At 43.1% G+C, this 27,376-nt stretch overlaps 1 protein-coding gene and 1 pseudogene across 1 annotated transcript in view; one reads left to right on the forward strand and one right to left on the reverse strand.

Annotated features, from left to right (window-relative positions):
• LOC140721546 (NACHT, LRR and PYD domains-containing protein 3-like) overlaps positions 1-27,376 on the reverse strand; it is an 817,640-nt gene that overhangs the window by 553,854 nt on the left and 236,410 nt on the right. The gene's annotated exons all lie outside the window — the stretch shown is intronic.
• Positions 5,833-6,990, forward strand: LOC140721511 (N-acetyllactosaminide beta-1,3-N-acetylglucosaminyltransferase 3 pseudogene; annotated as a pseudogene).

The raw sequence follows: 27,376 nt of genomic DNA on the forward strand, positions 1-27,376 counted from the left end.
CAATTTTATCCTCAACTGAATGTAAATTTGTATTAAAAAAATTGAATCTGTTTTTTCATAAAATCACAAAAATCTTGACGTTTAAATAAAATTGAATTAAATCTCCATCTATAGATCGATTCCTCCTTATCCATCATTATCATTGTCATTATCAAGGGGGAATGATCTGACAGTATTCATGCTTTATATTCCACACTTTACACTCTCTGGAATATTTTTTGATAATAAAAAAAACAATCCTTGAGTAAGTTTTACGTCTATTTGAATAAAATGAATAACCTCTTTCTCTTGGATTAATTTTTCTCCATATATCAATCAGGTTTAAATCTTTCATTAATGATAAAGATAGTTTTATTACTTTTGATTTTGTAGCAACTTTAGTTGACCTATCCAAAACTGGATCTAAACAAAAATTAAAATCTCCACCTATTAATATTTTATCATGTGCATCAGCCAAGTTCAAAAAAACTTCTTGTATGAATTTTACATCATTTTCATTTGGTGCATGAATGTTCATAAAAGTCCATAATTCTGAAAAAAATTGACAATGTATAATCACATATCTCCCCACAGAATCAATTACTACATTTTGTATTTTAATTGGTAAAGATTTATTAACGAAAATTGCAACTCCTCTCGATTTTGAATTAAATAAAGCTCCAAGACATTTCAAACCCAATCTCTCTTTAATTTCTTATGTTCTGTTTCTGTTAAATGTGTTTCTTGTAAAAAAGCTATATCGCCTTTCATTTTCTTAATATATGTTAAAACTCTTTTTCTTTTCACAGGTCCATTAAGTCCATTAACATTAAAACTTTAAATAATTAAGTAAATTAATCATTCACAATACCTTGGGAACTCTTTAAAATTCTCCATGTTACTATGACTCTCTCCCCAACCATCCAGGCAAAAAAGAAGAAAAATAGAGGAAAGGTAACTAATATATAAGAAAAAATCCCAAAATACCCCCCCACTAATGTTGCGAATAAAAAGAACACAACATTACCCCCCCCCCATTTTACGGGTCATGGCAATCGCCATGATTGTACACGTGAAACTCGCAGCCATCGATCAGGAGCTCCTCCACCTCCCCCGCAAAAAAAAAAGAAAATATATTAGTGAAGAAAAAAAAATAATTAATGTCTCTACTCCCAATTAATACTCAACTATTTTTTTTCCTTATAAATGTCTGTCAAGTCCAACCTTTTTTCAGTCTTCATCATTAGTCCACTTCATACCTATAATTCTTTACTCCTCTTCGTGGACATCAGGTAAATCTTGTACAAATTTCTCTGCTTTCTGGTAGTCAACGAAAAAGCTTCTTTCTTCATTATCAAGGAAAATGACCAATTTATAGCCCTTTTCCCATAAAGATTTTTTCACTGGATTAAATTCCTTCCGCCTCTTCAGAAGATCGTAACTTATGTCTCGATTAAAAAAAAATCTTTTCCCTTCTATTATCAATGGCCCATTTCTCTTTTTAGCACCTTGAGTAGCTGCCTTCAAGATAATTTCTTTATCTTGGTACCTCAAGCATTTTATCAAAATTGATCTTGGATTTTGATCTTGCTGAGGTCTTGGTCTTGCCAAAATTTTCGGAATCCATTCTTGAAAGAATTTTATTGGATTTTCTCCCTCTGTACCTTCCATAAGACCAACAATTTTGATATTATTTCGTCTACTTGAGTCTTCAAGCGCATCTATTTTTTCCAACATCCGTTTTTTTATTGTTCAGGCAAGATTATTGTCTTCTATCTTATCTATTCTTTCAGTATTTTCTTCCAATTTTACTTCCATTTCTTTAACATTATTATCCATCTTCTTTTGTTTTTCCACCACATTATCGAGTGTATTCTGCATCCATCTTATAGCTTTTAATTTATTCATGATATATATCAGGATATCTTTTATGACTCCTTTAATCTCCATTTTCTTTTCCTCTTCATCTTCCTCTGAATTTCCCAAAGAGTCTGACTCCACTTCCGATATAATTCCAGTTTCCCTTCCAGCCGTAGTTGGGATTTGTAGTTTTGTTACTTTTGCTGATATCTGTTCATGCATACTTGTTTCTTCGCGCATCCATTGTTCTTGCCGTTTCTTTTAGAGACCGCCGACATTGCTGCAACTTCCTGTCCCGCATCATCAGAAGTGCCATGCACTTCGCCGTGAGGAGATCCAACTTGAGTCCGAGGCTTCGCCGGTACGGTTAGGCCTTTTTCCCCGCCGATTTGCGCAGTCTTCGAAGTAGTAGCTTTCTTCTGTTTCGGTTTAGGAGCCATATCAAAAGATAATTCTGAGTTATTTATAAATAGTTTCTAGTAGATACTTGTTAACTCTTCTTCATTTAAACCTTATTTCATTACTTTTTACGAGGGAGCTGGATTCCCAACGTCTTGATCCTACGTCATCACGCGACGTCCCCAGATCTTATGGAATTTTTGAAGAGGTTACGAGGAAAGTTGACGAGGGTAAAGCAGTGGATGTTGTCTATATGGAGTTCACTAAGGCCTTTGACAAGGTTCTACATGGATGGTTAGTTAGGAAGGTTCAATCGTTAGGTATTAATATTGAAGTAGAAAAATGGATTCAACAGTGGCTGGATGGGAGATGCCAGAAAGTAGTGGTGGATAACTGTTTGTCAGGTTGGAGGCCAGTGACTAGTGGTGTGCCGCAGGGATCTGTACTGGGTCCAGTGTTGTTTGTCATACACATTAATGATCTGGATGATGGGGTGGTAAATTGGATTAGTAAGTATGCTGATGATACTAAGATAGGTGGCGTTGTGGATAATGACGCAGGTTTTCAAGGCTTACAGAGAGATTTAGGCCAGTTAGAAGAGTAGACTGAAAGATGGCAGATGGTGTTTAATACTGATAAGTGTGAGGTGCTACATTTTGGTAGGACTATTCAAAATAGGACAATCATGTTGAATGGTAGGGCATTGAGGAATGCAGAAGAACAGGGTGATCTAGGAATAATGGTGCATAGTTCCCTGAAGGTGGAATCTCGTGGATCGGGTGGTGAAGAAAGCTTCTGGTATGCTGGCTTTTATAAATAAGAGCATTGAGTATACGACTTGGGGTGTAATATTAAAATTGTACCAGGCATTGCTGAGGCCAAATTTGGAGTATTGTGTACAGTTCTGGTCACCGAACTATAGGAAAGAGGTCAACAAAATAGAGTACAGAGAAGATTTACTAGAATGTTACCTGGGTTTCAGCACCTAAGTTACAGAGAAAGGTTGAACAAGTTAGATCTTTATTCTTTGGAGTGTAGAAGGTTGAATGAGGACTTGATAGGGGTATTTCAAATTATGAGGGGGATAGACAGAGTTGACGTGGATAGGCGTGTTTCCATTGAGAGTAGTGGAGATTCAAACAAGAGGACATGAGTTGAGAGTTAGTGGGTAAAAGTTTAGGGGTAACACGAGGGGGAACTTCTTTACTCGGAGAGTAGTAGCTGTTTGGAACAAGGTTGCAGTAGAAGTGGTAGAGGCAGGTTCAATATTGTCATTTAAAAAAAAAATTAGATAGGAACATGGACAGGAAAGGAATGGGGGGTTATGGGTTGAGAGCAGATCGGTGGGACTACGTGAGTGTAAGCATTCGACACGGACTAGAAGGGCTGAGATGGCCTGTCTCCGTGCTCTAATTGTTATATGGTTATATGTGAGGTGGTGGACATTCAGATGAAGTAGAACTTGTACATTGAATGGCAAGGCACTGACAAGTCAGTTCACTGAAAGGCAGGATGGTGAAAAAAAGCGTTCAGCATGCTTGCCTTCATCAGTTATGGTGTAGAGTTTAGGAGCGGGGGATTATTTGCAGTTATGTAATTTGTTGTTGAGACCACTTTTGGAATATTATCTACAATTTTGCTTACCCTGTTATAGGAAGGACGCTGTCAAGTTGGAGAGGGTGCAGAAGAAATTTACGAGGATGTTTTTTGACTAGAGGGCCTGGGTTAAAGTGAGGCTGGCCATGCTGGACCTTTATTCCTTAGAGAATGGGAGGTGACCTCAGAAGTTTAAAATCATAAGGGGTATTGATAAGGTGGATTGTCATTATTGGAGAGTTGGAGAGCACAAAATGAGAGGTCACAGTTGGAGGAGAGGAGGGGAAAAATTGAGAAGAGACCTTGGGGATAACCTCTGTACACGGAGGACAGTGAGTACCCGGAAGAAGCTACCAGAGGAAGTGGTTGAAGTGGGTTCAACTCCAACATTTAACCGGCATTTGGACAGGTACATGGAAGGGAGAGGCTTGGAGAGTTATGGGCCAAACTAGACAACTGGGACTATCAGGGAGGATGCTGTGGTTGGTATGGACCAGTTGAGCCGAAGGGCCTGTTTAGATCGCATTACTCTAGGATTCCATAATTCTACAGTGACACAAGTTGCATCCCTGTGCAAATAGTTTTACTTGTACACATCGTTCTGCTATCAGTCACTGGCGTCTTTTCAGGGCTCCTGGCATCCAAGGCTTTACTCATACACATTGTGGATCATGCTAACTATCTGCCCTGTTCTGCTATCAGTTATCTGTGCTTTCTCTGGGCTCCTGGAGTCCAAGGTTCACTGCTCTTCATGAAGCGTAAATTCCTGCCATAGGTGATGCTGGTGCCGTTTTCCTTTAATAGATATGGGCCTGCGATGGCTTCGCTGTCTTGTCACAATTGCTTACTACTGAATATCTGAGTCGAATTAGCCTTGCCTTTGGGACTAGTTATGCCTTAGTTGCAGCCTTTCATAAAGTGGCTTGACCAATGGATGGCAGGGTGGGTGGGCCACTGCTAATTTAACTTTGAATACAATTCTCTGGTTAAAATAGAAGCAAAAAGCCAAGGTCCTTGAGTATACTTCTCTTTGTTTCTCCTATTGTAGGTTTACATAGACCTGGTTGAAATGCCATGAAAATCAAATGTTTTCAGTAGCTATGCTAACACGTTACCTTCCCTGCACTGCCATCTATTCAGTTACTAATCAATGGTCAATAATACATCATCTTCCATAGTATCAGTAACCTGTGAACTCAACCTGAATGGTGAGCGAGCTGGGACCTTCCTCTTTAGAGCAAAGGTGGGGGTGGGAGGTGGGGAGAGGTGATTTGATAGAGGCGTTTCGGCTGGTAAGAGGCATAGGTAGAATGGAGAGCCAACAGCATTTTCCCAGGGTAGAAATGACTAATATGAGGGGGCATAATGTTATGGTGATTAGAGAAAAGTATAGGGGTTTTTCAGAAGTAGTATTTAAAAAAAAAAAGAAAATGGTGGCTGTATGGAATGCACAGCCTGGGTAGTGATAAGGGTAGATGCATCAGTGAGATTTAAGAGGCTTTTAGATAAACACATGGATGAAAGAAAAATGGACAGCTGTTTGAGAGAGTAGGGATCAATTGATCTTGGAGCAGATTAAAAGTTCGGTGCAACATCATGGGCCAAAATGTCTGCATTGTGCTATATTGCTCTATGTCTCAGTTCAGTTTAAGCCCCGGGAGGAGTGATGAGACCTGTGAAGCGAGGTGGAATAAACCCTTTGGAATCATATACCTTTAAGGCCCAGAAAAAAACTATGCGATTTTCAGTTTAATGACAGAGATGGTATCCTATAGGTAGATTTCTTTTTCTGCTGGGATGGAATGCTTCAGGTTAATTAAACTTTCAACAGTGTGTAGGGCCTTCCCTATTCCTTACCTTATCACCATTTTGAGGTCAATATTACAAAGCATTAGTGAAACTCATTACAGTTTAAACTTCCCATTCTTCTCAAGCATCATGTAAATGTAAAGTTTTCTTTGAATTAATCCATATTGTTTTCTCTATTTCAGGTGAAAGATGCGTAGACGTCGGCGATTCAATGAGAAAGTATTGCTGGGTGTTTTGCTTGCTCTGGGATTGTTCTTCATGTTCTGGGATAATGACCAACGTCGAGAGACTGATGATCTTGCAGAAACTGTTCATCGCAAAGATCTGCCCAAGGTTGTTACTGCTGATGCAACTAAATCAGTGCTCAAGCCAAAGTGCCACGCGAACAGGACATTGTTGCACCTGTCCTCATTTCATCAAGAGAAAGAGCACATAAAAAACTTCTTGATGTATAAACACTGTCGAGAATTTGACATGATTCTAAATGCCCCAGACAAATGTGGTGGTCGAGAAGGATCTCAGAATGTCTTCCTGCTCCTGGTGATCAAATCTCACCCTTTCAACCAGGATCGGCGGGAAATGGTAAGGAAGACCTGGGGCAAAGAACGCGAATTCAATGGGGTCCTAATTAAGAGAGTCTTTATCTCTGGTGTCTCTCCTGACCAAAAGGAAAGTAGGAAATTGAATCAGCTGTTAGCCATGGAAAATAGAGAACACAGAGATGTCCTACAATGGGATTTCTTGGATACCTTTTTCAACCTCACCCTCAAACAATACAAGTTGCTGCAGTGGGTCAGTGAATTTTGCCCCAGAGCTAAATTCATCTTCAATGGAGATGATGATGTCTTTGCCAACACCGATAACATGGTTGATTATTTGCTAGGCATGAAGGTTCACCAACACCTGTTTGTGGGCCATCTCGTTTATGGGTTTGGGCCCAATCGCCAGAAGTCGAGCAAGTATTATGTGCCAGAAATAGTGACCACCATCAAGTCGTACCCACCATATGTTAGTGGAGCGGGCATACTTATGTCTGTGTATACAGCTCACATCATTTACCAGATAGCCCAAGACCTTGAACTATACCCCATTGATGATGTCTTTTGGGGGATGTGTCTGGCCAAGACTGGACTAGCCCCACGCTCCCATAGCGGATTCAGGACAGCTGGAGTCAGGGTTCCTTCAACCCAAGATGACTCTTTCAATCCTTGCTATTACCGTGAGTTGCTGCTAGTGCACCGTTTTCGGCCTTTCGAACTGCTATTGATGTGGGATGCAGTGCATGATGCCAATCTGAAATGTGCTCATGCTGCCCAGAAGTCTGCATCCACGAAAAGGACGGCATGAGTCATGAGAGAATGTAACAACTGTTGGAATGTAATACAGTTTGTAAACATGTGTTAATCAGTTGTTTATGCAATGTAAGAAGGTTAATTCCGAAATTATATTGGAGTGTACATTAATTCATAGAGTTGGTGCCTTTCTACATTCTACAAATATTTGTAAAGCTGTCAGGTGTCATCACTCAGCCTAATTCTTACTGCACCCATAATGACATTACAATATTGACAGGAGCACCACAATTTAAGTCAATTGTAAAGTTATTCCAAGTGAGCAGTCCTTGTTGCATTGCGTACAGATAGGTACAGCATCTTCACTTGGGGCATTTGTATAATAAGCCACCAATAACATTTGTAGTTACATTTATATCTGTGTATTTTTTCTTGCCGTTTCTTACATGTCCCTTGTAAAATGTGAAAGAGACAAATGCATTTTTTGGACTGGAACTGTGAGAACAACAAAGAATCTAGATCTAAAATTGTCTCAGCGTTGGAGGAATAGAGAAACTTATGGTCATCACTTCTGTACTCAAATGTCAGTCTGCGTTGTGTCTCTGTAACTACATATCAAATAGAAACACACACGCAGGAGATGGCTTTAACTGGAGTATTCACATTGCAGAGAGGGAAAGAGATCAATGAACATGTGGGGACAACAGATCAATATGCATACAGTGTCAGCAGTCCATACGTAGTGCGAAGGGGAGTGGCATTAGATTTGGCAGGAGTCTTGTCTAAGACAATGTACTCGGTTGCCAGTGTCATGTTGCTGGTATTGACACGGTCATCACTGAGAGGTACGTCCGGTAGCTTTGACTAGTGGCCAACCTGGACATCGGAGATCTGGAGAGGAGGGAACTTCAATAAGGCTCATTATCCGAGGGGCAGCTCACGGCAGTGCAATAGAGCAATCGGTGACAAATCAACTAGTGGCCAATCGGCATTTGGGATTGATTAGTAAGAGCAAATTAAAGGAAGGTGGGGCAAACCCAGTGGCCGTCGTCTGAGTAGAAACATAGAAAACCTACAGCACAATATGGGCCCTCGGCCCACAGAGCTGTGCCGAACATGTCCCTACCTTAGACCTACCTAGGCTTTACCCATAGCCCTCTTTTTCTAAGCTCCATGTAACCATCCAGGAGTCTCTTAACAGACCATATCGTGTCCGCCTCCACCACCGCCGCCGGCAGCCCATTCCACGCACCCACCTCTCTCTGTGTAAAAAAAAAACTTACCCCTGACATCTCCTCTGTACTTACTTCCAAGCACCTTAAACTATGCCCTCTCATGCTAGACATTTCAGCCCTGGGGAAAGCCTCTGACTGTCCACACGATCAATGCCTCTCATTATCTTGTACACCTCTATCAGGCGACCTCTCATCCTCCATCGCTCCAAGGAGAATAGGGCGAGGTAACTTAACCTATTCTCATAAGGCATGCTCCCCAATTCAGACAACATCCTTGTAAATCTCCTCTGCACACTTTCTATGGTTTCCATGTCCTTCCTGTAGTGAGGCAACTATAACTGAGCACAGTACTCCAAGTGGGATCCGACCAGGGTCCTATATAGCTGCAACATTGCCTCTCAGCTCATAAACTCAATCCCACAATTGGTGAAGGCCAATGCACTATATGCCATCTTAACCACAGAGTCAACCTGTGTAGCAGCATTGTGTGTTCTGGGGACTCGGACCCCAAGATCTCTCTGATCCTCCGCACTGTCAAAAGTTTTGCCTTTAATGCCATATTCTGCCATTATAGTGTAGGGACTGCGGTCTGCAGTCAGGTACTCAGGATCACTCAGCATAAATTTGCACGAACATTATTAGCAAAACACTCCGACACAAGATGGGTTTCATTTTGTTACAGACAGAAATGCCAGTTTGGTTCTACAAGTAAACTGCATTTCCACATTGGTGGAGAAGCGTGCTGACAGCCCTCGCTATCTGTAAAAACTGTGTCGAGATGCTAAGGTGTATTCAATATGGACTGTGCCTTTAAAAAGAGAGAGAGTTGGTGTACACCGATTCAGAGAGAGAGAGAGAGAGAGAGAGAGAGAGAGAGAGAGAGAGAGAGAGAGAGAGAGAGAGAGAGAGAGAGAGAGAGAGAGAAAGAGAAAGAGAGAGCAGCTCGTGAGTCGCCATGGTTACGGAAGGGCGGAGCTATAAATGGGCAGCTGGTGTTCAGCATGTTTGGGATATATACAAGGTCAGCTGGCTTTTCAGACAGACACACAGACACGGACAGAAATGCAGAAGAAATAGACACTGGATGAACTTTCAGTGCCCACGAAAGTGTGGGTTTTGATCGCAGTGTGGGAAAGGGGTGACCGGTGGAATGTAATCGGTGTGTTTAACCTTTGATAGCTTTACTGCGTGAAGGCAATACTCTTTTGTGTGATCACAAAACTTTTACAGGACTTCGGAAGGCAACGGAAAGATCGACGACATCAGCTTACTTGGAAAACAAATCACCTCTCTCTCTCTCTTCTCAATTCTACTCAATATCACGAACCGAACTGACGCCATTCCTATACCATCGTAAGACTGTATCATTGACCACCTAAGCTGAAGAAGTTTGGGGTTTTATATTTGCACACTTACATTTGCATAAACTCTGCTAACCTGTTTGGTTTATCTGGTTTTATATTACGAGATTACGTGGATACTACTGAACAGTGTTTTGTTTGTAACAATACCAGACTCCAGGTGTGTTCCATTACTGCTGGTTCTTTTAACCCGTTACGGGCACGTAACAAAACCGTTCCAACCCCTACATCACACCGCATTTCTGTAAACCCCTTCGACCCCTACAGCACTCGGCATCTCAGCAAAACTTCCATCATCCACCCTGGTGCATTCAGACGACAGCCGACCCGAGAAAGATACCGTCGTGTCAGATTGAATGGCTCATAAATCACTGCTGGCCAGAAGAAACTACAGTCTGATCAAGGACAGGGGAAGCAGACAAACCAGTTCTCTCTGTTCCCCCCCATTTTGTGGACTATGAACTGATTCTTGCACCGGAATAATTTAATCACAGGAACTGAATGTGGACACAGGAAGCTTCAGGTAATGATCTGCTAAACCTGAGACCATTCTCAAACAAGTCGCCATTTGTTATGTGAAGGGCATGGACTCTGAACTGATTCTTGACTCTGGGACAATCTAATCAGAGCAATAAACCTGAGACCATGCTCAGAGGAGCAGCTACTTGTTATGTGAAGGGCGTGGACTCTGAACTGATTCTTGACTCTGGGACAATCTAATCAGAGCAATAAACCTGAGACCATGCTCAGAAGAGTAGCTACTTGTTAAGACAAATGTTTCCAACCCATTTTTCCAGCTGGTCCAGATTCCGCTTCATGCTTCTGTACTCTTCATCACTGTCGACTACACCCGCAATGTTGCTGTCAGCGACAGTGTGTAAATCTACGTGGTTTTAGTAGAAGTAATAAAATATACTTGTTGGTAAATACAGATTATGTGTATCTCATTGATCATTGTTACAAGGGATGATTCTTGTCACAGTGGCGCCCATCATTGACATTGCCCACTAACAGGACGTGCCCTCTACACAGTGTTACCATCGGGAAGGAGATACAGAAGCCTGAAAGCTCAGGCTCAGCGATTCAGGAACAGCTTTTTTTCCCGCCGCCACCTGTATCTCAGTTTTGTTTTCTCTATATTTATTTATCCTGTATTTCATTGTACTGCTACCGTAAAGTTAACAATTTCGCGACGTATGTCTGTGATATTAAATCTGTTCTGATTCTTTAAATGTACCTTTGAAACCTTTGATTCTGATGGAGATGCAGGGGGGATGTGTTAGATCGAACTTACATTAGTTGAAAGCCTATCAGAACCTCGTGTACTGTGCTGTAATATTCTATGTTCTGTGGTCGACCGAGCGTACCGTGTCTTGCTATAGTTAAGTAAATCGATTAATTATTTAAAGCTACAACGCCTTGCTCTTCCAGACGACTCTCAATGCGTCGGATAATCAAGTGCAGGAGAATTAAAAAAATATTAGGCCATAAATATCAGTCCCGACCGCTGGATGATCTCGATAGCTTTGCTTGAAAGGGACTTGCCAAGTATTATGTAATGATGAATTGTCCTCGTTGTTCAGACTACGCTGGTCATGGGGTATGAAGGGAAGTAACTGGACAAACAAGAATATTAGCGATAGTCAGAATGGGCCAGTGCGTAGTAGGTCATGTCTAACCAATCTCACAGAGCTTTCCGAGGTCGTTATCAAGAATGGTGTGGAAGGCAAGGCAGTGGATGCCGTCTAACAGGGACTTCAGCAAGGAATTTCTCAAGGTTCCGTAAGGGAGGATGCTCGAGAAGGTTCAGTCGTTTGGCTTTCACGATGAGGTAGTAAATTAGATTCGCCATTGGGTACGTTGGGGAAGCTAGAGTGTGGTAATGGATGGTTGTCTCTCTGACTGCGGACCTGTGATGAGTGGAGTGTCCCAGGGATCGTTGTTGTGCCCGTTGTTATTTGTAATCTATATCAATTATCTGGATGATAATGTCGTTAACAAGATCAGCAAATTTGCCGATGATAGCAACATTGCGGGTGTAGTCGACAGTGATGAAGAGTACCGGAGCATGAAGCGGAATCTGGACCAGCTGGAAAATGGGTTGAAAAGTGTCAGATCGCATTTAACACAGACAAGAGTTAGATTTTGCACTTTGTGCGGACCAGCCAGGGTTGGTCTGACCCAATGAGAAATAGGGCACTGAGGAGTACGACAGGACAAACGAATCTGGGAATGCAGGTCCACAATTCAATGAAAGTTGCGGCGCAGTTAGACAGGGTCGTAAAAAAAGATTTTCGCACATTGGCCTTCATAGACCAAAGTACTGAGTGCAGGAGTAGTGACGTTACCTTGCTGTTGTTTAAGGCTTTATCGGGGCCTAATTTGGAAAACTGTGTGCGGGAAGGATGAAAATAAGATTAAAATAATGCAGAAAAAAATTATACGGCTAGTGCCGTAACGGACTGAATGTTTTTAATTAAAAGGAAAGATTTCACGTGTTAGCAGTTTATTCCCGAGCGGGTAGAAGACTGAGGGGAGATTTGATAGAGGTATACAACATTATGAGGCGTATAGAGAGTGTAAATGCAAGCGGACTCTCTCCACTGATATCGGGCGAGAATACAACTGACGATCATGGGTGAAGTGTGAAATGTGAAATGTTTAAGAGAAACATGAGGGGAAACTTCTTCTTTCAGAGGGTGGTAAGAGTGTAGACAGAGCTGCCAACACAAATGGTAATTGAGATTCCGAGGCCAACGTTTAAGAGATGATTGGAGAAGTACACGGATGAGAGGGATATGGATGGGCACGGTCCGGGTGAGGCCGATGGGAGTAGGCAGTTTAAATAATTCCTCACCGACCTGACGGGCTGGAGACCCTGTTTCTCTGCAGTGGTTTCCTAACACCTGTCTGACTGTGTATCTGGGTTAGAACTTCAGTGTCACACAGCACCGACCAATCTAGAAAGTCGTTGGTACTGTTCGATCCATCTGTCCTTGCAACATTGAAGTAATTTGGATGGTTATTCTGTATTCTCCAATTGCCTGCGATGGTTTTGAAGGGAGGCAAGTGTGAACCTGATTATTTGCTTTGTCTTCGCTGCGTTTTTAGTTTGTGTAGTTTTGTATGTTTCATTTATTATTGACTTCAGAGAGAGACACGCATTCCACACCGGCCATGTGGATTCAGGGTTAAATGGATAGAAATATAAGCGTATCTACACCCGATATGATAAAACCACGATTCAGAGGTAAATTGGCATTTGGATAAATTGGTGTGTACTTGAATTGGGAATTCGGATTGCCATTTTGGACGGCTGGTTCTTTTAGTGAGCACCAGTAGCTGCTGCTGAACACTTTGAAATGCTGGTTTCTAGTTGTAGGGCTCCATTGGAAAAGATGCTTTGAAGTCGTTGTAGCATTTGCCCTGTAATATGTAAATGACAGGTCAGTTTAGAAAACGCGCTGGTGCAGTCAATCACTCAGCGATTTGCTGACGTCGTCAGCCCTCATTCCATTAATTATTCAGGTGCTGCTGTGTGATCAGATTAAATGGATTATTTCCTCAGCCCTATTTCTGAGAGCACTGGTAACTGCAGACTCGCAATAGAGTTGTAAAGTGCAGCAGAATTTCGACTCTGCTTGAGGAACACGGCTGCGCTCTGTCTTCCAGCCAGAATTCACTCTGTCTACTGCATCATCTGCCTTCTGTTAGGAAGCCAATACTGAATCAACGTAGCCAGGTTTCCCTCGATCCCATGCCTCCTGACTTTCTGAATGAGTCCACTATGGGGAACTGATCAAACTCCTGACCATAATTAATGCACCCACATCGACTGTTCGGATTCATCTGTTTGTTTTATTTTCACTTTCAAATAATTCACTCTAACTCATTAAGGACAACATGCCATGTTTTCTCTCCGTAGCCAGACTACGTTTCTCCAAATACTCATAAGTTCCTTCTTCAATAATCCTCTACAGCAGTTTACCCACAACCGATGTAAGACTCGCTGGTCTATAATTCCAAAAACTATCCCTATTATCTTTCGTCAACAAATGAACAACACTTTCCACACTCCAATCATCTAGTTCTACTTCCGTGGCCAGCAAAGACACAAATATCCTGTCCAAAAGCGCAGCAATATCCGAGATCCCCTTCCAAAATTACCTGGACTATATCCCTTGCGGCATCGGGGAATCATCTATCATAATGTTTTCCAAATTTCCAGCGCATCCTCTTTTTTAGCGTCGGCATGTTCTAGCATATCTGCCTTTTGCCACTGTGTTCACATTGATCAATGTATTCAGTGAGGAGCTTCACCGCCTCTTTGGACTCCAGACACAAGTTTTCCTCTTTTACCTCCGATCTGCCCACACTCTCTCCAGTCTCCTCCTGTTCTTCACAGTGCAACTCGTCAAGGATTTCTCAAATCCCCCTATAAGTCTTTTAAGTCCATTGTTAAATTCCTTCCTGTCAACATTGTGACTCGCTGTAGCCTTACCTGATCCTTTCTTCCTTTTCTATAAGTATCGTTCTTTCTTCCTCTTGATGTGTTGTTCCAACTTTTTTGTCTCCCAGGGTTACTTTACGCTGTCATCCTTTCCCTGCGTCACTGAGACAAGCCTATACTGAACCCTGTGTAAGTGCTCCCTAAACAATCCCCACATATCTTTTGCGCAATACCCCGAGAGCATCATTTCCCAATGTACGTTCCTAAGCTCCTGCCAGGTAGCTCCACACATCACTGACCCCCAATTAAATAGATCCCATGATCCCTGTTCCTAACTCTGCGCAAGGTAAATGTCGGGAAGTTCTCCCTGTTGTTCTGAAATGCAGACCCGCGGAAAGATCTGTCACCTGACCCGTTTCCTTTTCAAATATTAGATCTGGTACGGAAAGTTCGCCAGTCAGCCTTTCTTCTTATAGTGACATGAATCCTTCCTGAACTCAACTGTGAATTTATGCCATTCCTAAACATTTTTCCTTGGGTAGGTGCCAAAGACTATTAGGGAAGTTGCAGTTGCCCATGCCAATAATGGCTCATGTCCAGTTTCCGCTTCCCGGTCGGTTCCTCACTGTTCCCGTTGTGGTTTTTTTTTTGTTAATCTTGTGGGCGGCTGTACAGAATACTCCAAGTGGGGAGACCGCGCCCATTTCAAAAGGGAGAACAGAAACAGTGTTCGTCTCCCAGTCTATTAACAAACGACAGCTCCACGTTGTCCTCCCTTTCTGCAGCTGCGATACCATCCCTGGTTTCCCGACGCACTCCCTTTACGCTCTGTTACCCGACCCTGTCCATTTTGAAACATGTAAAACCCAGAAATTCCTGAATCCATCTCTGTCCTTGTGATAGTTTGGAACATACTTCAACCTAAGTGACAATCACGCCAGGTGCATTGAACGTTTATATTGCTACCTATCTGAACTGTATGAAGCAAACAATCTTCCGCCAATTTTGCAATTTCCGGATGAGCAGGCATGTGACTATTTGAATTTATGAGATATTTACCAAATCTGTTCATTGTAAAACGACTTTATTTGAAAACTCCGCTGAATTTTCATTAGACACGGGCGTTATCTACACACATGGCCATTTAATGTAAACACATACTTCATTCCATTCCTTAGCTCCTCTCTGAATTTCCTCTGTGTCAGTGTATAGATACAAGTATTGGTGCACATGCTGAGAAATTGTAACATGAACCCAAATTGCTGTAGGATGTATACCGGGGAACTCAAATATCTGTCCTGGTAAAAATAGTTTTGCGTTTGCCATTTCAGGGAATGGGCTACATAGGGCATCCAAAATAATATGAAATTAGCTGATATAGAAAACAGCAAAATCATCGATTTTCTGCGTTTTTCCACCTCGGCATCTTTGTGATTGTCGCTGCTATGCCGAAGCCTTCTGCGGACTCTATTTGCCACAACGATATGTCTTACGGTTAACCCGTTAAACACCAGGATTAAGCCGATTGGTAGCAGTGGTGTTAAAATGCTCTGCAGTAATGTGTACCTTCTCCATACGGGTGAAGTAGCGTATTCATGTGTGCGGATGCACCGCCACGGCGTGTTGTCAATGATGACGTAAGGTTCAAGGGCAAAGTAAAACGGGACGCATTTTCCGCAGCTCACTATAACCACGGTCACGATAACAACCGTTGCTGTTCTCTCTGTGCAGTATCGCTCCCGCAACTTTCGGCAACATATTGCGATGAAGCGATCGAAGGTAAAACTGACCGTAAACCAAACAGAACAGTCCGTCGTTACTACCCGAAATACAAGTGTCAGTGCGCATACAGGAGTGATGAGCAGGGTTCTGGAATAAATGTAGATATTGTTGGTCTGCTCCACTAAAGCAACAACGATAACCACCATCAGATCCGCTGTTGCCATTCCAACCAGGTAACGGGTGATGCATTTGGAGACTCCGCATTTTTCCCGAGATAGAATCACAATCGCCGTTAAATTAACTGCAAGAAATTTGGAAACATAGTAGAAATATCGTCAGTTCCTTGAATGTCCCCATTTTACCGATGCTATGCAGGGTATGGTCTGTTTGGAAGTGGAAAGTGGAAATCCAGTGCGTGTGGTACCCGTCGCTGCACTCCGGCTGGGGGACAATGACGGATGTGAGTGTCAGTAGATTGGAGACCTTCCCACAGTTTAGAGCGAGGCATCCGAGTTCAATGACTCACGGACCGGTGAACGGAAGATTGTAAACAACATCATTTCCATTATTAGGGGAGAAACATTTGAAGGGATTGTTTGTAGCGGTGAGAAAGTGGAATCAAAAGATGCAAAACACAATTTATCATTTACTGACTTATGTAAGGACGGATCTACGTGTCGAAAATAGACTGGACCGTCATTTAAACAAGCTGCCACATTGTCATAAGGTGGAAGTGTCTGCACTGATAGAGACTCGGACCCAGAAAAGCAGAGACCGGCATCACTTCAGAAAGTCTAGCGAGGTGAAATTATGAAACAATGTCAATATCGGCTCGAACCTAATTAACAAAAGAAAAATCACTTCAATCAAAGTACGAAAATAAAAATATAACAATGAGAAGCTGGAATCCTCCATTCTGGAAACACGTTTCAGCCGACGGCAACATCTGTGCTCAGTAACAGTGCGGACACCGCAGCAGAGTAACGACGGTACCATACATAAAGTAACCAGCTCCGGCATCTTACCGGGGACACCAACAGCTACAAGTGTGGGATAGAAAATGGCCGCAATGTTGTAAATCGTCGAATATCCCATATTCCGTCAGAAGCAGCGTTCAGTTGTGCGGAACGTTCCAGCTGCTCAGATGGACTGGGGATCGGTTTAGCAGACTTTTATTGAGGTGAGAGCAATTCCACTGAGGCAATTAGCGTGGCGTATCACGTCAGGGACATTAGTGACAACTAACTGCACAAACACTTACGTTAAACTATTTTTATTCACTGTTCCCGTGTCATTTACTTGACTCCTCAATGGATCTTGCAATCTATTTACTTTAAAACAAAATATGATGTGAATTTTCCATTTTATTTTCCATGATACCTGGCTTCAGCTATTTAGATAGGATATTTGTTAAATCTGTGTTGCTTTTAAACTAGGCATTCATCTTGAATTCGATTTATTTGTAACATTTGACGGAGCACATTCGCTTCTGAAATTGAGGGAAGGCGTTTGTTCAGGCGGGTGAAATGGAGAACACTTCTTTGTTAAAGGGGAACATTCGCTCTTTCTTTTCGTTCGTTCGTTTCAGTCATTCCGGGCGGTTTGAGTGATGGGAATCACAGTGACAGCTGACATGTGTTAAAATAAAATACACTGCAAGTATTTCTGCAAACACTGTAAAAGATCCACAGCGATATTCCAGAGACCTGTGATCAAAATCCGTAGATTCCCAGGCTGTTTTATTATTTGCCAGGGAGTTGTATTTTCTTTCTCCTGATTTACTGTCAGGTATATTGCCTTTCAAGCGTCACTGTAAGTATATGCAGAACAGCGGATGTGGTGAAGCTCACCTGTCAATCACACTTCCTTCTGTTCCTGCAGTGCACCGCTCTGTGCCGATTATGGTTCTCGTACCAATGCGCGGCCCTCGGCTTATTGGAGAGAGTCTCATCACTCTGTTTCCATTGTGGAACCCTTACTAATGTGCGGCCCTCGGTTGACTCGAGAAAGTATCACATCTGCCTTCAAATTCACCCTTCCAAAGTGAATCGCTTCGTACTTTTCCGGGTTGAACTCCGTCTGTGACTTCTCAGCGCTGCTCTGTGTTCTGTCACCAAAATCCAGGGAGAAAACGCTTCATCCACAACTATCTTCTGCCTTCTGTGGGCGTCAGTCCCGAATCCACCAGCCAACTTTCGCTCAATACCAAACCTTCTGACGTTATGAATGGTCCTACCATGGCTAACCTTAACGCCATGTTAAAATCCATTCATATCAGATCAATTATCTCCCACTTTATTTCCAGAAGACCACGCAAAAAAACACGTTCTCTCATCTGTTTCTCTCTTTCATTGACTCCGCCTTCGCTCGGGCAAGTGTAAAGACGTGAATTATCCTCATCCTCCGGGGGCAATCTGGAAGTGGTTACTCAACTCCTTCATCCACATCACCGTCGATTGCCTGAAATGTAAATCCAAGAGGATCATCTCATCTTTGTCCAGGACATCCCATTGGCAATATGTTTTCTGGAACTCAGCTACTAGAGGACATTGACTATCTCCAATGGCTTTGTGTTGGTTAATATATCACCCCAACTCGTTTGGAGCGGTCTGGATTCAATACACTGATGGACTTGCTTTGTCAGCGACAACATATGTCCCTGCAAATCGCGGAGCTCTAAAGGGCCTTGGCTGATGCAGTGAGTTCCTAACCCTCTGTCCAATTTCCGACTCCCGCTGTTTTGTTCACCCCTCGAAATCAGCATTGCTTTGCTGTTAATTCCGTCCCTTATTATGGGCGGCATCATAATGAACCTCCTTAATAGAGCCAATTGATTGCTGCTTGCATTTGTCCTTTCCAATAACATCATACACGGTGTGTAACAAATCTAGTCAAAAGAGGGATTATAACCATTTCATTTTAGATAACATTGTCTTTAAAGTTATGTTCATCCGTTCAGCAAATGCACTCTACTGTGGTCGATAAGGGATACCAACTTGTGTTTTACCCCAAACAGTCTCAGATGTGGATGTTGCGGGGACCATGACTGATTCTGGAGAGCTTTGCAATCCCCAACGGGTAGAAACTCTGTCCAACAAAATCCTGTCTGTGACGTCAGCGGTTTTCATTATCTAGCTGGGGAAGCCTCTCTCCACTTGGTGAACGCATCCACTATCTCGGGGAGACAGTTCAGTCCTCCAGGTTATGGAGGTGAAGATCAAACAAAACAAACCTGCAAGTTAACACATGGTCCTTCTACGGGATGTGTCCTGAAACTGATTTTCTAGCCGATTTATCTGGGTTATCACTGGGCACAAATCAAACAATTCTTACAATAATGTACATCTGCTCGCAGTTTTGGCCACCAACACAGATTCTTCAACTGTTCCATAGCTCTATCTGATCTATAATGCCCACAAATGTCACGGTGCCAATACATCGTCTGGTTTCTTTCACAATCCCGCTCCTCAAATTTACCACTATCAAGTATAATCCAGATTTGTGCCTGTATCCAATCGAATTTTCCCAAACTCTTCAGAATCCTCTCCTGTTTGTACCTTTGCTCACTCCTGATCCTGTTGCAGTGTCATGACTAAGTCTATATGTGTACAGTTTGATGTTTTTTCTGTCATCCCTACCTCTACATCTGCACTCACTTTCATCACCCAAGTTGATTCCAGTTATGAATAACTCACCAGCCTTCCTGCTCCTTTCTGTAGATGTCTTTAAGTGAACCACCACCTTTTTAATCGATCAGTGTTTTCTCTTGCCTTCTCAAATATTTACTTCAACAAGGGAGCTGATGACAAAGGTTTGCCTTCTATTGGGATATAACCTCTAGATTCCCATAACGGTAAATATTTAGTCAAAGCACATGAGAATCCAGTGAATGAAGGGAGATGGGTCATGCACAGTCATCCGAGTTTAGTCTCATGCGGTATCGTGTTCAGTGCAGGAGTAGTGAGTCACAGGGCTTGTTCCTGTTCTCTGCTGTTCCATGATCCCAACATGTCCAGGTGATGTGTTCACATTGTAATATCAGTCTGTTCATCATCTTCTGTCCATTCACCTACTTTCATCTCGTTCTTCTGCACTGACGGGGGTAACATAGGACACAGTGTCTTGCATCACGGGAACAAGCTCTCCCGCCAGCCATGTCCCTGACGAGCTGTGCAGTGACGTAGTAGTGACAGCAAATTCTCAGAGTTCATCAGTCAACCTCCTGCTGCAATGCGGACCTTTAGATGATTCCAAATGTCAGACCTGAGCTTCCCTCGAATTCCTACTGACAAACTCTCAGTGCTGCACCGAACAACGTAGTTACAAATTTTCTCAATCAAAGTGCATGGCATATTGCAGATGAGTCCGAAACTGTCATAAGGAAATCGAAATTAGACTTAAATTATTTATGAGCGTGACATAACTCGAATAAATTCACGGTTTGGTTCACATTGAGGAATATGTGACAGAATCAGCAAATGTAAGAGTGCAGAGATACATGGTGAAGGCTGCAATTTAGAATTGCTCAGGGAAATGTATTCATATAAATAATGCTGGTACATGAAACAAGCTGCCTTAGTGGGTTTTATTTCGATCAATTTATGAAATTAATTACGCACTTATTTATTTAACATAATTCATATATTTATTTTTTTTCATTCAACGTTTCAGAAGTTGTGTTGCCGAACCACAGAGGTTTACGGATCAGATGCTGCTCACTTGGCGCTGCGTGGTTTAGCAGCGAATAGCATGCAGAATTATGCCGGGCCGAACGGTCTGTTTTCCAAATGACCCTATGACGCTGAATGTGCTGCTCAACACAACCGTCAATATTCATCAGTTCACAGTCCCTCACAATTTTAACATCTTCCAACTGTAGAAGACTCTTGTTCTAAGAATAGCTCACTGAATACAGATTCTATTTTAAGAGTATTCAGTAGATTGGTGGAACAGTGGGAAAGAAGGAGAAAGAAACCCATCGGCTCACACTGAGTCAGATATTCACAGGTACGGGACTGAGACAACACCGGTAACGCTGGAGCAGACAGATACAGAACGAATCCCACACTTACATGATAGTAGAGACTGACAGATACAGAATGAAACCCACACTCTCACACTGTAGTACAGACTGACAGATACAGAATGAAACCCACACTCTCACACTGTAGCACAGACTGACAGATACAGAATGAAACCCACACTCTCACACTGTAACAGAGACTGACAGATACAGAATGAAATCCACACTCTCACACTGTAGCAGAGACAGACAGATACAGAATGAAACCCACTCTCTCACACTGTAGCACAGACTAACAGATACAGAATGAAACCCACACTCTCACACTGTAACAGAGACTGACAGATACAGAATGAAACCCACACTCTCACACTGTAACACAGACTAACAGATACAGAATGAAACGCACACTCTCACACTGTAACAGTGACTGACAGATACAGAATGAAACCCACACTCTCACACTGTAGCACAGACTAACAGATACAGAATGAAACGCACACTCTCACACTGTAGCAGAGACTGACAGATACAGAATGAAACCCAAACTCTCACACTGTAACAGAGACTGACAGATACAGAATGAAACCCACACTCTCACACTGTAGTAGAGACTGACAGATACAGACTGAAACCCACACTCTCAAAGTGTAGCAGAGACTGTCAGATACAGAATGAAAACCCCACTCTCACACTGTAGTAGAGACTGACAGATACAGAATGAAACCCACACTCTCACACTGTAGCAGAGACTGACAGATACAGAATGAAACCCACACTCTCACACTGTAGTAGAGACTGACAGATACAGAATGAAACCCACACTTTCACACTGTAACAGAGAATGACAGATACAGAATGAAACCCACACTCTCACACTGTAGTAGAGACTGACAGATACAGAATGAAACCCACACTCTCACACTGTAACAGAGACTGACAGATACAGAATGAAACCCACACTCTCACACTGTAGCAGAGACTGACAGATACAGAATGAAACCCACACTCTCACACTGTAGCAGAGACTGACAGATACAGAATGAAACCCACACTCTCACACTGTAGCAGAGACTGACAGATACAGAATGAAACCCAAACTCTCAAACTGTAACAGAGACTAACAGATACAGAATGAAACCCACTCTCACACTGTAGCACAGACTGACAGATACAGAATGAAACCCACACTCTCACACTGTAGCAGAGACTGACAGATACAGAATGAAACCCACACTCTCACACTGTAGCAGAGACTGACAGATACAGAATGAAACGCACACTCTCACACTGTAGCAGAGACTGACAGATACCGAATGAAACCCACACTCTCACACTGTAACAGAGACTGACAGATACAGAATGAAACCCACACTCTCACACTGTAGCACAGACTGACAGATACGGAATGAAACCCACACTCTCACACTGTAGCAGAGACTGACAGATACAGAATGAAACCCACACTCTCACACTGTAATAGAGACTGACAGATACTGAATGAAACCCACACTCTCACACTGTAACAGAGACTGACAGATACTGAATGAAACCCACACTCTCAGACTGTAACAGAGACTGGCCTGTACAGAATAAAATACACACACTCACACAGAACCAGAGAGTGACACCTACAGAACCCCACACTCCCAGTGTGTAGTAGGGACTGTTATCCACAAAATGAATCCGCCCCCCATTCTCACATTGCACCCGAGACAGGTGGGTACAGAATGAAGCACCCTTTTCACTTTATACCGGCGATAAGCAGGGGAAAATGAAACACACATCCTCATATTATCCATCTGAATGTCTCCCCTTTGTTGATTGTCTTTGCACTGCTGTCGTTCTATCTCACTAATTCTACATATTATGTGAGGTACATGTCAACCATCTCTTCATTTTCAGCTTGAGACCTACTGAATCATGAATCCTTTGCTCTCTGGCAGCCTGGGCTATTGCTCTCTGCTCTCCCGGTTTACTGTTTGTGTGTCATTCTGCTATGAGTGTTCATAGTTTCTACAACATGGTCCTGCGGCTGTTTCAATGTCGCTTCTGTTTCTTTTTTCATGCTGACTCAACCACACAGTGCATTCTTAAACGCGTTTGGAGTGGGAAGGGAAAGTCATGGGCAGTGAGATCGGCAAAGGATTTCATACATGCAACGGCGTTTACTTGCCTGTGTGTTGGGGATGGGGAGAGAGAGAGGGAGCGAGTCTGCATTTAGGTTTGTGTGTGTGTGAGAGAGAGGGAACGTTCTGGGTTTATGTTTCTGTGCTTGTTTATATGTGTATGTGAGAGGGATAGTATCTGTGCGAGTGTGAATGTGTGCGCGAGAGAGAGAGTGAGTGAGTGAGACAGAGTGCGAGAGAGAGAGAGAGAGAGAGAGAGAGAGAGAGAGAGAGAGAGAGAGAGAGAGAGAGAGAGAGAGAGAGAGAGAGTTAATAATGGTTTCTAACATGGTTTTATGCGATGGTGTGACCTTATTTGGTGGTGCTGCATTTATTTATTCAAAGGCATTGAGGAAGTAATGCCAAAGTCACGGGTATTCTTATGTTAAACCATGACATGAAATTGGAATGGAATCTATACACGGCAGAAGGTATTTTGTTAACTCATGTCGGTATTCTCACCAGAGACAAACGTGTTGATGGTTGTGCCCGTAACCCACGGACAGTGAATGACAGCCTTATCAGCCATTATATTCCTACACAGTATTTCAGAATCAAACTGTTCCTCAGGTGGATTAACAGCGGCTTTTCCGTCACTTTACCCTTACGAATCCACAGCTCTAGTAAGAAATTTTATACATATAAATTACAAGAAGTACACTCACACAGACACGCACACACACACGCGCATTCACTCACGCACACACACACACACACATACTCACTCACACACACAGACACACACACATACACGCACACACACATACACACTCACACACACATACACACACATACACACACACACGCACACATACACACACACATGCACACACACACACATACACACACATACACACACACACACACACACACACACACACACACACACACACACACACACACTCACACTTTTTCTTGGGCTGCCCATTAATTTTCTTTTTTTTAATACTTCATTTACAATTTTCAGTTTTAAAAATACAAAACATATTGAAGACGTACAAAACAATACAAAGGAAATGCAGCTCCAGGTGGAGCACAGACACAACAAATCAAAAACAAGAACAAAAAGGCTGCCAGACAATTTACAAGATTACATAAATATACTTTCAAAAAGAAAGTTGAAACAATAGTGGTATCACGGAAGCAATGTGAAATAAAATGAGTAAAGGAATCCGGTTAGGCACCACACCCACACATGGGACTAGAAAGGTCAAGGTCACAATGTATGTGAGGTAATATGACACTGAGCCAAGAAAGGTCCCCTTATTCTCTCAAATATATTCCGTGTATTGGGGTTGTGCAGGTGCACAAGTTCAACCTTCCAAATTCACAATTTTTCGCTATCTCCAAGTTAGACACTACTTTAAGGAAAAGTGCACACACTTCGAGCCTATTTCCACCACACATCCCTTTCTCGAAAACCTCTTGCTCCCTCCAGACCCCAAACAGTTAATATCAAAATGTGTGAATTGTTGTACTCCTTTGGTTTCTACAGATTTTATTAGGGAAGCCTGGGCTAGGGACTTGAACTCAGGGATATCAGCGGAACTTTGGGAGGAGGCAATGTCCCAGGTTCACGGTTGTTCTATTAACGCTGCAGCTTAATCCAGTACAAGGTGATGCATAGATTGCTTTATTCAAAAACAAAACTGAATCGCATCTTCCCATCTGTGTCTCCTGATTGCGACAAGTGCCGCTCTGCCGAGGGCTCACGAGCACATCTTTTCTGGTTTTGCCCGACATTATACAACTTTTGCACTGCAATGTTTGAGTGGCTCTCAAAAGCCTCTTGTAGAGACATTCAGCCGAATCACGACCTCGCCATCTTTGGATGCTCTGCACTGACTCTTGAGTTGCCGCACGACATGCGGATTGCTCTGCATCTAGGAATGGTGGTGACTAGGAAACTTATTCTTCTGACTTGGAAGTCTACTACTCCACCTACCTTTGCTCGCAGGCTCAAGGAGATGTCCATCGATTTTCGATGTTGACTGAGGCCTTCGCAAGCTTGTATGGGAGACCGGCAGTTGTCCATGCTGCAAGTCTCCCCTCTTCACGCCACCGATGTTGTTGAAGGGAAGGGCATTAGGACCCATACAGCTTGGCACCGGTGTCATCACAGAGCAATGTGTTGTTAAGTGCCTTGCTCAAGGACACACACGCGGCTAAGATCGAAACAGCGATCTTCAGATCACTAGACCGACTCCTTATCCACACACGCCGCCCACGCACACACACACACACGTTCACACATTCACACATATGCATACACACAGCGATACACACACACAAATATACACATCAATATACATACACATCTACTCATAAACACACACACACACACACACACATTCACACATATGCATACACACAGCGACACACACACACAAATATACATATCAATATACATACACATCTACTCATAAACACACACACACACACACACACACACACACACACACACACACACACACACACACACACACACACACACACACACACACACACACACACACACACACACACACACACACCAGATGTAGAGAAGATAGTTTAAGCGATGGAGGGATGGAGAGATCCGTGGACAGCTCTGAGCTTCAAGATATCGAGAATATATATTGTACTGGGAACCTGATAAAAATGACTTCAACATCGATGTCGTCCAGGGCTGATGGAGAACTGGACAGAGTATCCGTGTACACAGCGGGGATGTTTTATATCTGGAGGCACATAGCGTGATGGGGTGGGGCAGCTGAATTTAAAAAAAATGTGCAAGATATTAAACTGAAGTCTGTAGGAGGAGAGTGGGAGGGGTTTTCATGTGTGCCTGGATCCAGAGCACAATGAGGGGAAAGCGGATTTATTTGTAGATGAAACAGCGGGCGTGACAGTGAAAAGCGGCAGAAAATGGTGGAACCACAGTGAAAGTTTCTGTTTGGAAAATAGGAACAGTCGTGGCCGCTGCCAATAAAACTCTGAAAAGTTGTAAATAGGGCGGCTCATTGTTCACTTACTGGTCTCATTACACGTTTTGGTCAAATTACACAGAGGGATCTGACTGAGGTAATGCCAATGGCATTGACGTGTTCGTATTACATACCAACAGTATTTGCACCTGAGACACTGCCGGTGATGTAATTTGTTTGTTCAGTAACAATGGTGGGAGGTGGGACCTAGTCACTGGAGATCGATCCCCTGTATAAATCAGAGCCTGTTGCAGTACGTCAGCCCAGAGTGTCTTGCCGAGCTGTGGAATTCAGAGCAATAGCGTTCACTGCGTCACTCAAATGGGATATCCAGTAATCTGGCGGATAGAAGAGATTTACTTCCCTGTTATTTCAGCCGTTGGAATTCCCGGTAAGCCGCTGTCACGCCTGCAAACGGCAGGAACTGAGAGTTAATTCCGGTGTTCTGAAGCGTTTCTCTCGCTACTTGTTTCCACAGCCACCTGCCCAGTCCCCGCATTTCAGTCATGGGCGGAAGGCGCTGACAATATTAATCCCATTGCTTTCGTAGCAGGCAGCGCTCCATATTGGAGCCGAGATGCTGTCTTTGACTGAAATCCTCTCCGCTGGCTCGATATCATGTAATAATTGTGAATCAAAATGTCTGCACAGGGGGACACCGGGCGACACAGCATCCGTGGGAGCCAGCCGACCTTCTGTTCTGTTCGTATGAATCGACTGTGAATTGCCTGACTGGGTGATGGAACAACGCGAATGGCTCATTTATGATAGAAATATGAGCAGAGGGAACCGCCGATGTGGATTTCATTTCATTCCTGTTCGGCTCAGACCAGTGACGTTGGTATATCAGACCCATTCCTTACTGCGGCCAGGAAGCGTTTAACCAGCTGTCACCTGGTCGGTTTGGGAATTCACCCAGATTGAACCCATTTACAAAACTCGCGGAGAGTTCTCTGTCACGCCGATATTGCACACTGTCAGCGGGTTCATATGTTCTGGGTCCAGTTTCCACCATTTGAAGCAGAAAAAAAACACAAGATGAAGTCTAATAATAATAATTTTGCTCTATTGCCCTGACGGGTCAGCAATTTCTCTGTTTTCCTCCCTCTCTCTTGCAGTTAACCTGGTGGCGATTGTTATCCTGTCCCGAGGAAAGTGCGGTCTCTCAAAATGCATCACTCGCTACCTGCTGGGAATGGCAGCGGCCGATCTCCTGGTCGTTATCTCTGACCCTCTGCTGAAGTGGACTGTTCTCTTATACTTTCGGTCTTCCTTCCTCTATTGGACTCCCGTTTGTAGGATTGTTCTTTGCCTGCTCATAGGAAGCACCGGGGTCTCTGTCTGGCTGACAGTCGCGTTCACCTGTGACAGATTTGTAGCCATTTGTTGTGAAAAGCTGAAAACAAAATATTGCACCGAAAGAACGGCGGCTGTGGTTATCGGGACAGTGAGTGTTCTGGGCTGTTTAGGAAGTGTCCCTTTCTACTTTACATTGGAGCCTTTGATGATAATTGAT

This window comes from Hemitrygon akajei, unplaced genomic scaffold (assembly GCF_048418815.1).
Source record: "Hemitrygon akajei unplaced genomic scaffold, sHemAka1.3 Scf000057, whole genome shotgun sequence".
Lineage (NCBI taxonomy): Eukaryota > Metazoa > Chordata > Chondrichthyes > Myliobatiformes > Dasyatidae > Hemitrygon > Hemitrygon akajei.